Source organism: Panthera pardus, unplaced genomic scaffold (assembly GCF_024362965.1).
Source record: "Panthera pardus isolate Hobbes unplaced genomic scaffold, ASM2436296v1 HiC_scaffold_16, whole genome shotgun sequence".
Classification (NCBI taxonomy): Eukaryota; Metazoa; Chordata; class Mammalia; order Carnivora; family Felidae; genus Panthera; species Panthera pardus.
In genome coordinates, this window is record NW_026526721.1 from 116134212 (window position 1) to 116149756 (window position 15545).

Here is a 15545-nt window from a genome sequence, read left to right on the forward strand (position 1 = left end):
AGCAGAGGAAGGGCAGAGAAAGGAGGAGACACAGAATCTGAAGGAGGTCCAGGCTCTGAGCTGTCAGCACAGAGCCCAATGCGGAGCTCAAACCCACAAACCGTGAGATCATGACCAGAGTGGAAGTGGGACCCTCAGCCAACTGAGCCACCCAGGCGCCCCTCATCTCTTAACATTCTTAATGGTGAGTCCTGATGGGCAGAAATTTTAATTTTTGTAAAAATACTTTATTTATCTTTTTTCTTTTATGATTAATCAATTTTATGCTATGCTGCTCCACAATCATGAAAATGTATTCCAATGTTTTGTTTTAGAAGGCTTATCATTACAGCTTTTATATTTAGGCTTATTGTCCAAATTAAATTAATTTTCATGTTTGATTTGAAGTACATGTTAAGATTCATTCACAAACGAAACCACAACTAAGCAAATAATAATCAAATTGCTAAAAAAATGATATGGTTATGTGAAATTATAACTTTATTAAAGAGATTTACATTTTGGATAGTGACCTTGAATAGCAGTTTAAAAGAATTTTGAGGCTTGTTTAATTATCTGGCCTCAGAATTCCAAATGGATCTTTAAGGTGGCAAGATAGATACATGTTTCATTTTCAGAGAAACTACCTGAGCAATTTCCAACGTGGTTGTAAGATTTTCTACTTCCAACAGCAATGTACAAGAATTTTAGTTTCCCCATATCCTTGCTAACACTTTTCAATCTTAGCTGTTCCGGTGGGTATCTCATTACAGTTTTAACATTTTCCTGGTAACTAGTGACGTTGAATACCTTTTCAAGCACTTATTGGAAATTCATGTATCTTCCTTTATGGAGTGCCTATTCAAGTCTTTTGTCCATTTTTTTAAAAGCTTATTTATTTATTTTGCGAGAGAGAGAGAGAGAGAGAGAGAGGAGCAGAGAGAGAGAGACTGAAAATCCCAAGCAGGCTCTGCACTGCCAGCACAGAGCCTGATGCAGGGCTTGAATTCACGAACATGAAATCATGACCTGAGCTGAAAACAAGAGTCAGACGCTTAACTGACTGAGCCACCCAGGTGCCTCTCTTTTGCCCATTTTCAAAATTTGGTTTTGTTGAGTACTTAGAACAAAAGTTGTCATTCTCAGTGTTAATACTTTTGAAAGAAGAGTATAGACAAAATAGGTAAGAATACAGGTGCAGTAAAAGTAGACTCGGACTCATAGAATCCAGTTGGGAATAATTTGGGGAAAGAGTAGACAGAATCTCAGAGGATTTAGGGTCAGAATTTAAGCCTATGGATTAGTTATTATTTACTACTTGAATATCAGCTTATTCACAGGAAGGGGAGGGTCCACCTAAATAAAACACTGTATTCTCTTTTTTTCTTAAATAATCTGAGGCTTAATCATTTGTATTCAACTTTTAGAAGATTTTTTTACTTTTTAAACATTAATAAATTATTAGCATTTAAAACTGACACTTGGTAGCTATTAATAAGGTTTCACATATTTTGAAAATGTAAACTAATGAAATATTTATCTCTTGACAACGTTGAAATTGAAAGCATTACTTTATTATTAATATTTTTAATATGAAATTTATTGTCAAATTGGTTTCCATACAACACCCAGTGCTCATCCCAACAGGTACCCTTCTCAATGCCCATCTTTATATGTTCTATCATTTATCAGGTTCTTATCATGATATCCATCTTTTAGTTTTCCTTTATTGTTACAAGTGAAATGATACATTTTATAGGTAACTTAGTTGAGAAACAGTGAATTACGTGTAGTTACAAGATACTCGGGAGCTCAGGATTCAATGGCATGTGGTGTGAAAAAGGAATTGAGGTCATTCACTTAAATCTAGATGTCCAGGGCACCCAGTTTGACACATAGGTTACGGAAATCAACATGTTTTGTAAATTTTTTGGAACATCAAACTTCAAACACAGTAAAAATTGTGTTTTTACGAAATATTGATCATTTTTTAGAACTGTGCTTCCACAATGCTGCTTTAGCAAGTTAAAGCAGGACAAGGGGTTCCCAGCAGCATCCTGACACATTCACCTCAAAAGTACTCTGATGCTAGGGGCACCTGGGTGGCTCAGTCGGTTGGGCGTCCCAACTTCGGCTCAGTCATGATCTCACAGCTCCTGAGTTTGAGCCCCGCGTTAGGTTCTGTGCTGACAGCTCAGAGCCTGGAGCCTGCTTCAGATTCTGTGTCTCCCTCTCTCTCTGCCCCTTCCCTGCTCACACTCTGTCTCTCTCTCCTTCGAAAATAAATAAACATTAAAAAAAAGTGTTTTTTTTTTTTTAAGTACACTGATGCCACTTAACATCCTCTGTTTTCCTTTAGGTTATATTAACTCCAAGATGCTTACCTTTATTTGATATCATACCCATATAGAATCTCAATTTCCCAGATCATGTTACTGCCTTTGCCAAAAAAACTACTGCCACTATAAAAAAAGAAAAACCCAAGGTTAGCTATTATGTGTAGCTAGTGAATGAGAGTGCTACCTTTTCTGCTTCTCTATTTTCAATACTCTATTGTTATCAATTATCAAAAGCTGTAAAAGATGTTTACTGTAACACGTGAAGCCTCAGAATATAGCTAAGATGAATGTTAAATTACATATAATGTAATCTGCCTGCATAAAAGGACGATATTGTAGATTACATTTTCAACTATGCCACACACTTACCATCAACAGAAAACAACAGAGTTAGCCATGGAGTTGAACCAGCCCATGCCAATTTTGTTATTTCATATGCTGCTCTCAAAACAATAGCTCTGGAAGAAATCCAAATGGAAACTCAATTCAATAGCACTCTATTCCAAAGGGTTTGTGATGGGACCAGAAGTATAACAAATGTGACTTGAGGGCACAATGTTCTAAGAAAAAAAATGGCGTATCTCACATAAAAGATGAGCTGATTACAACTAGTGGGGGGCAAATTATAATATGCGCATGGATATTCTGACACATAAGAACACAAAAACATTTTAGGTGCATGAAATAATATACTCTACACACTCAAAATCTGAAGTTTCACTACCCGATTTAATTTCAGCGCAGAATTCTTTTTGCACCCTACATATTACATATTAAATTATATTACCACTAGTATCACAACCTGTTGCTTTGTTTTCCTTTCATTCGAAAATGTTTCTTCTCTTTCCATTTATTGTAAACTCAATGAAGCTATTTATCGCCAGATGACAAACCTGCCAACAATATCTATTTGTACATAGAAGTAGAAAAATTTCTCAGGCAAAATGAGTGCTTTTTTTTCCCCTGAGGTAACAAAATATGTCATTTATCTAGATACAAATGTTTCATTTACATTATTGTAAATATGAGGCAAAAATATAAAGTTCTCACCTTTTGGGGGCTCCTGGGTGGCTCGGTTGGTTAAGCACGTGACTTCAGCTCAGGTCATGATCTCACGGTCTGTGAGTTCAAGCCCCATGTCAGGCTCTGAGCTGTCGGCACAGCCTGCTTCAGATTCTGTGTCTTCCTCTTTCTCTGCCTCTCCCCCGCTTGTTCTCTCGTTCTCTCTCTCTCTCTCTCTCTCTCTCTCTCTCTCTCTCTCTCTCTCTCAAAATAATATACATTTAAAAACTTTAAAAAAGAAAGATTTAAAATTCTCACCTTCTTAATGATTTCCTTGGGCATGAAACCAGCACAAGGCCAGCAATGTTAGAGTAATTTTCTCATAAATTTGTTACAGATTTACTGTAACAAATAGAAATACTCGTGTGTATGTGTGTCTACAGTCCTTAAGCCATCTTCCCTTGTATCACTCTAAAATCTTGATTTCAAGGATAAAAATTTGGTCCAAATATGAAACATGGCAATAAGAATAAAGGAGTTCCTTTTTTTCTCAATTACATTTAAGTTTCACCATAAAATTGTCCCTATTTCCTTTTCTTAACAAAACGCAAATATTCAAGGGGTTAAATTCCCTAAAGTACACCAGGAAGCAGCTTATCTTTCCCTCTACTTCACATCCTTCCAACCTTCCTTCTGATCTCCCTGTCCTGGCCTTTTGATGGCAACTCAAGCCTATCTTATGAGTTTACAGTGACTTTCAGATATTAGAAGTCTTCATTTCAGATATTAACAACTTTAGCCCAACCCATATCAAAACATCAATTTCTCCTTCCATTTAAATACTACCCCAATCTAGTCTAACCCATGGCCAAGCAAGTAGCATTATGGAAAGGGACATACACTGTCTATTCTTTTACCCAGGTTTGTGGAGTCTAAAATATTTACAGTTTGGGGAGAGGCACCCTCTTTACAAAAAAAAAACAACAACAAATTAGTAATACAAAATTTGGTCCATGGCATCCCAAGGATATCTGTGCAAATGAGGCACTCTGAAGTTTCAGCTTCATTAGCTTCAAGGTAAATCCACCCATACCTTCACCTTGCACTCCCTCTCTTCCTCCTCATCCTCTTGGTTTTTCCAAGAACAAAAGCACAATGAAGAAGGTTTTGAAAAATGAAAGGTCTTTTTAGTAGTGGAATTATTGGCTATTCTTTCTTGGCTCGCAATGACTGGTTATTTGTCAGAGACTATGAGTCTGGAGTTCTCTATGCCCAGCAAGAGAGTGGATGCAGAATTGAATACGAGAGAGGCTAATGTCCAGGAGGAGACAAGAGACCTAAGCAGGGGTTTTGTCTCCGTATTTATTGAGCTCTCAAGACATTACCCTCGTGGTGAATGTGAAGAAAACAAGATCTTACACACATGGTGAATGTGAAGAAAACAATCAGAGAGTAATCATTAACTTGTATGTGTAAGAAGGAAAGGGTCTGGCGGGTAAGTGGAGTTTGTGATCAAAGCATAATAGTATATTGGCATCAGATGGAAAGTAATTTCCTGCAGATGATATAACAAGTTACTCGTGATCTCGTGACAATATCTCACTAACTAACCTCGGGCATTTTCACTCCATGGTGGCAGCTTTCTGCCCTAAGCTTTTTTCTAACTCATTGATGTAAGTAGAACCTATTTCCCCACAGTTATTGCCCTCTGTCATGGCAAACATCCAACACTTGTAATTTTATGAATCATGTTATTCGATTCTTTATGAACCACCTCCCCTCTCTACCCATCCCATGGTGACCTTCACTATTACATGTTCTATGGTGAAAATGTGGCCATCCTGAGATAACATTTTGATTTCACTCTTGGTTAGTGCCTCTGACAGTTTACCACACTAGGCCTTCTCTATGGCAAGCATGTTTTTGTTTTTGTTTTGTTTTTATTGGTGGTGGTGGTGGTGAGGGAGGGGCACTACTTTCAGTAATACTTCAGTCTAGCTATCTTCCACAGTACCCACTTGGCTCAATGAAACATAAACCCCCTTGTTTGTCAAATTATAGAATTTCAGCTTGCTTCTACTATGGCTTCTCTTCTCTTTACCTCATCAATGTAAGGGTGCTCCAGTCATCATCAGAGCTTAAGAACTTTTTTTCTTAATTTTTAAATGTTTATTTATTTATTTTGAGAGATAGAGTGCACAAGTGGGGGAGGGGCAGAGACAGAGACAGAGACAGAGAATCCCAAGCAGGCTCTGTATTGTCAGCACAGAGCCTCATGCGGGGCTCCTTCTCACAAACTGTGAGATCATGACCTGAGTCGAAATCAAGAGTCCAACGCTTAACTGACTGAGCCACCCAGGTGCCCCCAGCTTGAGAACTTTCAATGTGAGAGTGAGGCTGAAGTTTCTTTGCTGCCAAAATTCAGGCTCTCCTAAAACCTCAATACTCTCTACCCTGATAGCAACACCCTGAGTTTCTGAGCTCAGGAACATGCATTCAGGAACTAGGACCCTGATTTCTCCTTGGCCCCAATTTCTCCTAATCTCTTCAAGGATTTTTTAGAACTTTCTAATTTACTTTAAGGGGTACCTACAAGGAAGGTACCTACCTTCTTATAAATTCCTTCACTTCAAGAAATCCTGTCCTCATCAATATACCCCAATCTCAATCTACATAGGTTTCAGGTGAGCAATGGTTACTGTGCTAGTCTGACTTTCTTTCAACCAGTTCCATTACGATGTGTGTAGTACCTCTCTTTGGTTTGTGGCATTTGTATCAACAACCAATAGTATAAGCAATGTGGCTTTAGCCAACATTATAAGGTAATGGAGAAGCCCCATTCTAAATGTTGTGCTTTTCTTTCCTGGCTGTGAAATGACCAAGCAGCTATTTAGCCCAAATTAAATACAGGCTTTGTGACCTACAAATAGAGAAGTTATATTGATTCAGCCAGAATTCTGTTCATTTATGGTTTATGGAATACCAGTGTAAAGGTTTGAAAAAAATTGCAGGCACATTATTTAAGACAGGATATGGACTTTCAGTGATGTCACAAAATTATCAATGTTTAAGATATGTCGGGGCTCACAACTCTCTCTCTATTTTGCACCTGGCTTCTTGACTGATCCTTATTAAATGAAGTTTTTATAATTTCAACATTTTCTTTCCATTTTATACTTTCCAAAAATATTTTAGCAGCTATTCATTGCTGTCCAGAGTCCAGCTTTATTCACTTGGTTATTTAAGCCCCTTTTTTATTAGAGTTGAGCCTTCTGGACAGTCATATTTTTATTCTACTCCAACTTATTTGATCCATTCTAGATAGTCTATTGCCCACTCTCCCAAGAATTTATTTACACCCTCTATACACCTGGAATTCTCCTTTTTCTTTACCTTATCTCCATTCTTCAATAAAATCTCTATAATACATCAACACAGAATAGATGATCCTAATTCACAATTGCTAGTATATATTTTTTCTGCTTATGAGGTACAACTAGTTGGTTATATACTGGTTTTTTTCAGGCACTACCCCTTTTTGAGCCACTACCCTATTCAGAATATATGTAGTGATTTGTCTTCTCAACTGTATTGCAATCTATGAGACTTTGCCTTACATGCATAGAACTACATTTTGAAGGCCCTTATTAAGACTTGCATTTTTAAGAATAACTATGAATAGAATTTTAAGAATATAATTAAGAGGTTCTCTTACATCAACCACGTAAGAATCACACTGTAAGAAGCAACAATCTCCTCTTCTTCTCCACCATCTGCTTGGCAGCCTCAAAGCAGCAACCATGCATGAATGCATCTCCATCCATGTTGGCCAGGCTGGTGTCCAGATTGGCAATTCCTGCTGGGAGCTCTATTGCCTGGAACATGGCATCCTGCCCACTGATCAGATGCCAGTGACAAGACCATCATGGTGGGGGGAGGACTCCTTCACCACCTTCTTCAGTGAGATGGGTTCTGGCAAGCATATGACCAGGGCCATATTTATAGACCTGGAACCCACAGTCATTGATGAGGTTCACACTGGCACCTACCACCACCTTTTCCACCCTGAGTAGCTCATCACAGACAAGAATGATACTGCCAATAACTATGCCCAAGGATGCTACACCACTGGCAAGAAGATCATTGACTTTGTCTTGGACTGAATTCAGAAACTGGCCAACCCGTGCACGGACTTCAGGGCTTCTTGGTTTTCTACAGCTTTGGAGGGGGAACTGATTCTGGGCTCATCTCCCGGCTAATGGAATGTCTCTCTGTCGATTATGGCAATAAGTCCAAGTTTGAGCTCTCCATTTACCCAACTCCCTAGGTTTCCACAACTGTAGCTGAGCCCTACAACTCCATCCTCACTACCAACCACCCTGGAGCACTCTGATCATGCCTTCATGGTAGATAATGAGGCCATCTATGATATCTGTCATAGAAACCTCAATATTGAATGCCCAATTTACACTAACCTGAATAGGTCGGTAGGTCAAATTGCATCCTCCGTCACTGCTTCCCTCAGATTTGATGGAGCACTGAATGTTGATCTGACAGAATTCCAGACCAACCTGGTGCCCCATCCTCACAACTACTACTCTCTGGCCACATATTCCCATGTCATCTCTGCTGAGAAAGCCTACCATGAGCAGCTTTCTGTAGTAGAGATCACCAATGTGTGCTCAGAGCCAACCAACCAGATGGTGAAATATGACCCTCGCCACGGTAAATACATGGCCTGATGCCTGTGACACCATGGCAACATGGTTCCCAAAGATATCAATGCTGCCATTGCCACCATAAAGACCAATTACAGCATCCAGTTTGTGAACCGGTACTCCACTGGTTTCAAAGTTGTCATTAATCACCAGCCTCCCACTGCAGTCCCTGGTGGAGACCTGGCCAAAGTACAACGAGCTTTGTGCATGCGGGCAACACCACAGCCACTGCTGAGGCCTGGGCTCACCTGGACCACAAGTTTAACCAGATACATGCCAAGTATGCCTTTGTTCAGTGGTATGTGGGTGAGAACATGGAGGAAAGAGAGTTTTCTGAGGCCTGTGAGGACATGACTGCCCTTGAGAAGGATTATGAGGAGGTTGGTGTGGTTTCTGTTGAAGGAGAAGGTGAAGAAGAAGGAGAGGAATACTAAAGTTAAAAATGTCACGTAGGTGCTGCTTTTACAGTTTATTCTGTTTTAAACATTGAAAAGTTGTACTCTGATCAGTTACATTGTATGTAGCTGTGTATACTCTCATATACAATTACTGACCTATGCTTTAAAACAACACTTTGTTACAGACTTAGGCTATCCATTACTCTTAAGGGTTTGAATAAGGGATTCCCTGTCTTAGACAAAAAAAACAAAAACAAAAACAAAGAATAGGGGCGCCTGGGTGGCTCAGTCACGTAAGCAGCCAACTCTTGATTTTGGTTCAGGTCATGATCACACAGTTTGTGATATCCAGCCCAGCAGGTTCTGTGCTGACAGAACAGAGCCTGCTTGAGATTCTCTTTCCCAATCACATTCTCTCTTCCCCTCCCCCACTCATGCTTTCTTTCTCTCTCAAAATAAATAAATTTAAAAAACAGAATAGAATTAAAATAATTTACTTTTTTTCTTTTACAAAGCATATGCATGCGGCGGGAAGTGGGGAGACAGATGAAAACAATTCATCAAAGAAGCTGTGACACCTTGCCACGACATATTTTGTTATTATTGACTATGTCTAGTCGGGCAAGGGGCAGTAGGGGGGTCAGTGCAAAAAGAGTCGGAGAGGATCTTGTTGTTTTTCCCCTCTCCCCTGCTCCTTCTTTATTTCATTTGGATTAGATCACGTTACATATTGTTTAGTTAACTTTGTCATTCAAAGCATCATTATAATAGACAAAGATGAAGGGCAGAACCTCTCAATCTTTTCCAAGACCATAGTGTGTATATGTAGCTTATGTTTTTGACATTGTGCTATTGGTTAGAAAGAGGGGTTAATAGAGATCCTATACAGTTGTTTCCAGAAGGCACCTCAAGTGTCCATAATATTGTAACTGTTCCCTATATTTTCACCCTTGGCTCCCTTCAATCCATTATAAATTCAGAAACTGATGTGATGCTTTAAATTATATTTCACACAATTTTCCTTTCTGAAAAGGAAAGTTAAAGTCCTTACAAAATTAAAGTCAGTCCTTACAATTAACTTCAGGGTACTGTATGACTGCCCCTACTGTCCATTCCATCCACCCTATAATTTCACCTCATCTGCTACTGCTTTCTCCCTTTCTCTTTCGCCTTCAGCAACAACTCCACAGGGCCTTTGCACTTGCCATCCCATCAGCCTGCAATGCTCTTCTTCCCAGTTGTCCCATGACCTTTTCTCCTACTTTCTTCAGCTTTCTTAACTTTTTCAGACGTCTCCTTCCCCTATGTTACCCTATTTACATGACATTCCCCCACCTTTTTCAGTTTTGTTTTTTCCCCAGCTCTACATTTTTACCAACTTCTTTTATTTATTATCTGTTTTCCTTCAGTGACATATATATTCCGTGAGCACAGTAAGTATTGTGTATTATGTTCATTGCTACATCCCTAGCATTCAGAACAGCACCTGACACCAAATAGGACCTCAATGAATATTCGTTGAATGAATGAAACAGCACCTACATGAATGCCGAAGTAGCAAGGCAACGGGGGATACACAAAAATGTGTAAAACATAACCTTTATGATCCAGGAGTCCAAAATGTGTTACAGGAGATCAATATAAACATAATGAAGATAAAACAAGTACAAAATATGTTACAAAAAAGAACTATGGTAAAGACTTCTTTGAATTTGAGTAGGACAACATTAATAATTATGCTTAATCTTGTAGAATGAGATTTAAATATAAGACAATAGGGGGCGCCTGGGTGGCTCAGTCGGTTGGGCGTCTAACTTCGGCTCAGGTCATGATCTCGTGGTCCGTGAGTTCGAGCCCCGCATCGGGCTCTGGGCTGACAGCTCGGAGCCTGGAGCCTGTTTCGGATTCTGTGTCTCCCTCTTTCTCTGACCCTCCCCTGCTCATGCTCTGTCTCTCTCTGTCTCAAAAATAAATAAAACGTTAAAAAAAAAATTAAAATAAATAAATAAATAAATAAATAAATAAATAAATAAATAAAAATATAAGACAACAGAAGTAAAAACTAATTCTCAGCTGGGGTGCCTGGGTGGCTCAGTCAGTTAAGCGTCTGACTTCAACTCAGGTCATGATTTCACAGTTCGTGGGTTCAAGCCCCACATCGGGCTCTGTGCTGACAGCTCGGAGCCTGGAGCCTGCTTCAGATTCTGTGTCTCTCGCTCTCTGCCCTTGACACTCTCTCTCTCTCCCAAAATAAACATTAAAAAATAATTACAAAAAAATAAAATGTGCTAATTATTTAAAAAAAAACTAATTCTCGGCTAATAACCAAGCACGAGAAAAACAAAAAGTCAGTGTTAGGCAAATATGTTGCCTATTAAGTTGGAGTCAATAATGCAATTTGATGGAAGTGTTGAGTATGAGGAAATACAGTGCAGACAGAAAGGTTATATCGGTGTTATGTTGGAGAAGAGTTTTAATGTCAGAGGCAGGGAGTGAGTGATATTTTATGGACAGCAGGGGACCTCGTAAAATTTTCTAGCAGGAAAATGAGATGGTCATGCCTGTGTTTTGGAGGAATAAATGGTAGTGAGGGAGAGGACAAGGACAGATTGGAAGTAGAGAGATTAGTTAGAAAATTATTAAAATATTTGGGGAAGCACAATGAGGGCTAAAGTAGGGAGTAGCAACAGGAACAGAAATGAAAGAGTAGATTCCAGGGATAACAGAGGGTGGATGGAAAGAACTGGGCGACTAATTTAATGTTTGTTATAAAAGTGCTGTCCGTTATCCATGCTGATAATTTTCTGACTCAACTATCAATGAGAGTGATCATCTGAATTAAAAATTTTGTTGTATTTCTACTCAGTCCTGGGATCTTACAGGTACTAGGATGTGAGAATATATTCAGAAGCAGAAAGTGTAAGGATCTTTTCTTTGCAATGCACTAAGAATTCATATGGAATAAAAATTTACTCCTAGCCTGAAATTTCCAGCAATGCCAGGAGCTCAGAGTTAGACTAATTTGTGCCTGTAACCATCAGATTCAAACAATGGTCTGGCACATATGGGAAACCAGTCATCCTCATTTGCCTCAATTCCACTAGGGAATGATAAAAAGAAAAAAAAATATATTCTCAACATGAAACATTTCATGCTTGCAAGAGGAAGATGAGCATCTCTTTCAATGAGAATAAAACCTCCAAAAATATCCTTCAAATTTGAGCAGGAGGCTTGCGTACTAGAAAACAAAACACAACAAACAAATAAAGGTGATCAAAACATGCTCAGAATAGCTGAGCAGCAAACAAAGACAGAAAGGGTTATGTTGGGGACACAGCAACATAATTGGATTCCTCTGCCAATCCCGGTAATTAAAATGGAGACACTCCGTACCTTAGTTGCTCTGCAATCCCATAATATGTTTGAGATTAACAACCCTTGAATCTTGGTTTTACTGCTATATTATTTGAATATACAATACGTATCTCTTGCCATTTTCAGAATACACAGATCAAGGTTCCTGGAGGGCTGAGAGGATTTAGAAGCAGCTAACGAGAGAGCCTGACTTCCACTCTCCATCTCACTTCCCTTGCTGCCATGGGTATTTTGGCCAAATCTGAACAGAAAACAAACAGAAAAGCGGAAGTAGCAACCTTTGCAGTGATTTAAACCTTTGCTTTCCCATTTCAGAGGGGGAAAAAAAACAAGTTGCTGCTCTGTTGCTTTGCATAGTCTCTTCTGTTTTGCCAGCATGGTGTGTGTGTGTGTGTGTGTGTGTGTGTGTGTGTGTGTGTGTGTGTGTGTGTGTGTGTGTGTCTGTGCGCGCGCGCGCATGCGCGCGTGTGTCTGTGTGTGATCTCACCAGTGCCTTGTAAAAATGAAAGATATAAAATGCGTTGTTGGCTTGAGCTGCCTGGCTGCGTTATCTGTGAGGGACCGTTATCTTCATTGATGCTGCCTTACCCCACAGCCTTAATACCCGCCCCCCCGTGTCTCAGATCCCATCTGTGGAGGGGGTGGGGGAACTCGGGTCTCCTCACTGGTCTTTGGCCTTACCTGGCTGGTGCCCACAGGTAATGTACAGCTGGCTGGCCACTCCAACCACCCACACACGGGAGACTCTGCACATACAAAGAGCCCCTCTGCTGCTAAAAGGCTTTTCTGTCTATAGATGGTAATTTCAGCCAAATTCCTGCTTGCAGAGTGATGAGAGCTCCTCTAGACTCTTGTGGAGCTGCTTATCAGGTGGCAGATATGGTATTACAAAGGGAACAGGAAGTACATGCCAGTAATTAATATTATGTCTCGTCCCCAAAGACATTCCTGGTCCCTTTATATGTTAGTTAGCTGATCCTCCAAATCCTCTGAGAGGTAATAATGAAGTTCATATAAACACCGAGCTTTCTATCTAATTTCAGCTATTAAAAGGGAGGGAGGCAAACAAACAAATAAAGCAGGTTGGCAATGCCTAAGAAAAACCTCAGCAATATTGGGTATGCAATCCAGAGGACAGGGACTTGGGCACCTTGTTTTTCTGGCTGCAGGGGTAGTTTCCAGTAGGTCTGCTCATTGTAATGGGTATTCCAAGCAGCCTGGAGTAAAAGGAAGTTGAAAGGGCTAAAAGAGAAAGCACAGGAAGACTCTGCACCATTTTACTTCTGTTTCATCCCTGGACTAATACCTTTTGCAGAACAAGACCCTGCCAACAGCAACTCGTCACTAGTCTGCCTGGCGTGGTGCAAAAGAGAGCCCCGTTCGTAGCCAACCTGTCTGGTTAGTGAACGAGGCGGTGAGCAGGAGACCAGAGGTCAATCAGTGATTGCTCTTACCTCAGTGTACACATCTGTCCGTCTTTACAGGGTCCTGGCGATAGTGAGAGAACAAGTGGAAACTCACACTTTTAAAAATGACTTACGTTATACATCAACTACATGTTGGCATTAAAATAATAGGCATTCCTAAGGTAAATGTGTAGTCTAAGCCTGTGGAAAATCCTAGAATTCATGCTTTTGATCATTCATTTATTCAATAGATAGTCACTGCAAGCTTCGCTGTGGCATCAGCCGCTGCTGGGCAGTACACATGACGATCCCCGTTTTCAGAGGGTTTATAGACTAGACGATCAAGTTGGTTGGATAATGCTTGAGAAAAATGGGACATCATAAGCAGACATAAATGCTGTTAGAAGTATTGACTGGAGAGAACAAAGGCGGATTTCTTTTTTAAAAACAAGATGTATTCCTCCACCCCACCCCACCCCCATCTCCTATGTTACACTGTTACAATTTTATTTTTTATTTTTTTTCCAATATATGAAGTTTATTGTCAAATTGGTTTCCATACAACACCCAGTGCTCATCCCAAAAGGTGCCCTCCTCAAACTGTTACAATTTTAAAAGGACTCAGAGATTATACAGGAGAGGGAGCCCAGCCCCAGTACAGTCCCATGAATGCTGAATATGATCTGCCCCCAAAGAATCAAAACAGCCAGGGGAAATCTGATCATTGTGTTATTTCTAAGAGGAAACGCCATCCTATCTTTGTGATTTAATTGAGTTAAAAAATTCCAATTTGTGACTGACTGGGTCATCTTCATTATTTCAGGGGGATCATGCCATCTCTTGACTCACGATGGCCAAATATTTTTGATTCATATACAGTAAAAATAAAACATGACATACTTTACCTTGAGGACAAAGGCAAGGCACTGTAAAATAAAACAACTGATGAAGTGTCAAAACTCCTCCAATAAGGACAATCTTTGCATTCATAAGGTCTTTATTTTTTTTAAGACACCATTTCTCTAGCACCCATTAGCAAAATCAAAATATATTTTTCCTCCAGAAAAGTCACACTAACCTCTTATAACTATTTCTGTCGGTGGAAAAATACCCTGATTGAAACCACGAACACTACTTCTTCCGAACACCAGTATCGCACCAATGGCTGTTGGAATCTGAGTATTTGAGTTCAAGTAGAATTTTCGGATCTGAGAATATCAGGAGGAAAAATGCTCAAGTCTGGGTCCACATATGCTCAGCAGGAGTTACACTTCATAGCAGATGCTCCAGGGGGAGAAGAGAAGCAGATGTAGCTGTGGAGAGGAGCCGGCCTCGTCTCTGGGATGCTGTTCCACATAGCTGGGGCTCAGCGCTTGTGAATCTGGGTGCCGCACAGCATTATGGCGGGTGCAGTGGTTCAGTTGTTATTAGTGAGTGTCATTGTGCCCTGATTGCAGGCACTCAAGTGTTCAGAAGGGGAATCAGGGGTACCAAATGGAGAAAAACAATACACAGGAGCCTAATATCTTTAAGCGGGTAAATTATCTTTTCCTTGAGAAAGCAGAAAATGTTAATGGCGGAGTCTGCCAAGACATTTTATAACAGAGGTAAATAAAGAAACAAAAGATTGTTCGAGTACTTTCGTGTGCAATTAAAGCACGTTATTCGCTACCCTGAATGAATCTGGGATCACTGACTTAAATGTATGGATATGCCATAAAGAGGTGCGAGTTGGCTTGATTTTTGTCTTTGTGAAAAATACTTTGTAACTGGAGATTTTTCATTTGCGCAGTCACATTTGATATGTCTATACTGCATCAGAATTTGAGTAAAAGTAAGCTCTATTCCTGTTTATCTTCTATCTTTTCCCTCTTACAATCCATCTTATTGGACTATTTTTCCATCAAGACTAAATTTTGTTAATCAAAGTTTCTTTTGTTTTAGATGATAAAACAGTTCCCAATCTATAAAATTACATTAGGGGGAAAAAAAGGTAAGAGTCTGTGAAATAAGGGGTTGTCAGAAACAGCAGAGCTGAGCAGGCTGGACAATGGTGGCTGAGTCTCCCTGCCTGTCTCCTCAGTCTCAAAGGGGATGCTTTTACCTGTGACACTAAGAAAGTTAGGCCTACCTTCCCCTCTGGGGATTTCTGGACACGTTGAAGGAGAACTGACCTCTTTACCCCCAAACTGTGCCGGCACTTGACTATTCCACTGGTCAAATGGCAGAAAGCAATAAATGGAAGTTACTCTGCTGATGTCACAACAGAATACATTTGACTGCTAAAATAATCTCCCAAATGTCCTTCCTTCATCCCGCTCACAAATG

At 39.9% G+C, this 15545-nt stretch overlaps 1 pseudogene; it reads left to right on the forward strand.

Annotated features, from left to right (window-relative positions):
* Nucleotides 1-7120: 7120 nt before the first annotated feature.
* On the forward strand, nucleotides 7121-8500 carry LOC109260630 (tubulin alpha-1A chain-like; annotated as a pseudogene).
* The last annotated feature ends 7045 nt before the right edge of the window (nucleotides 8501-15545 follow it).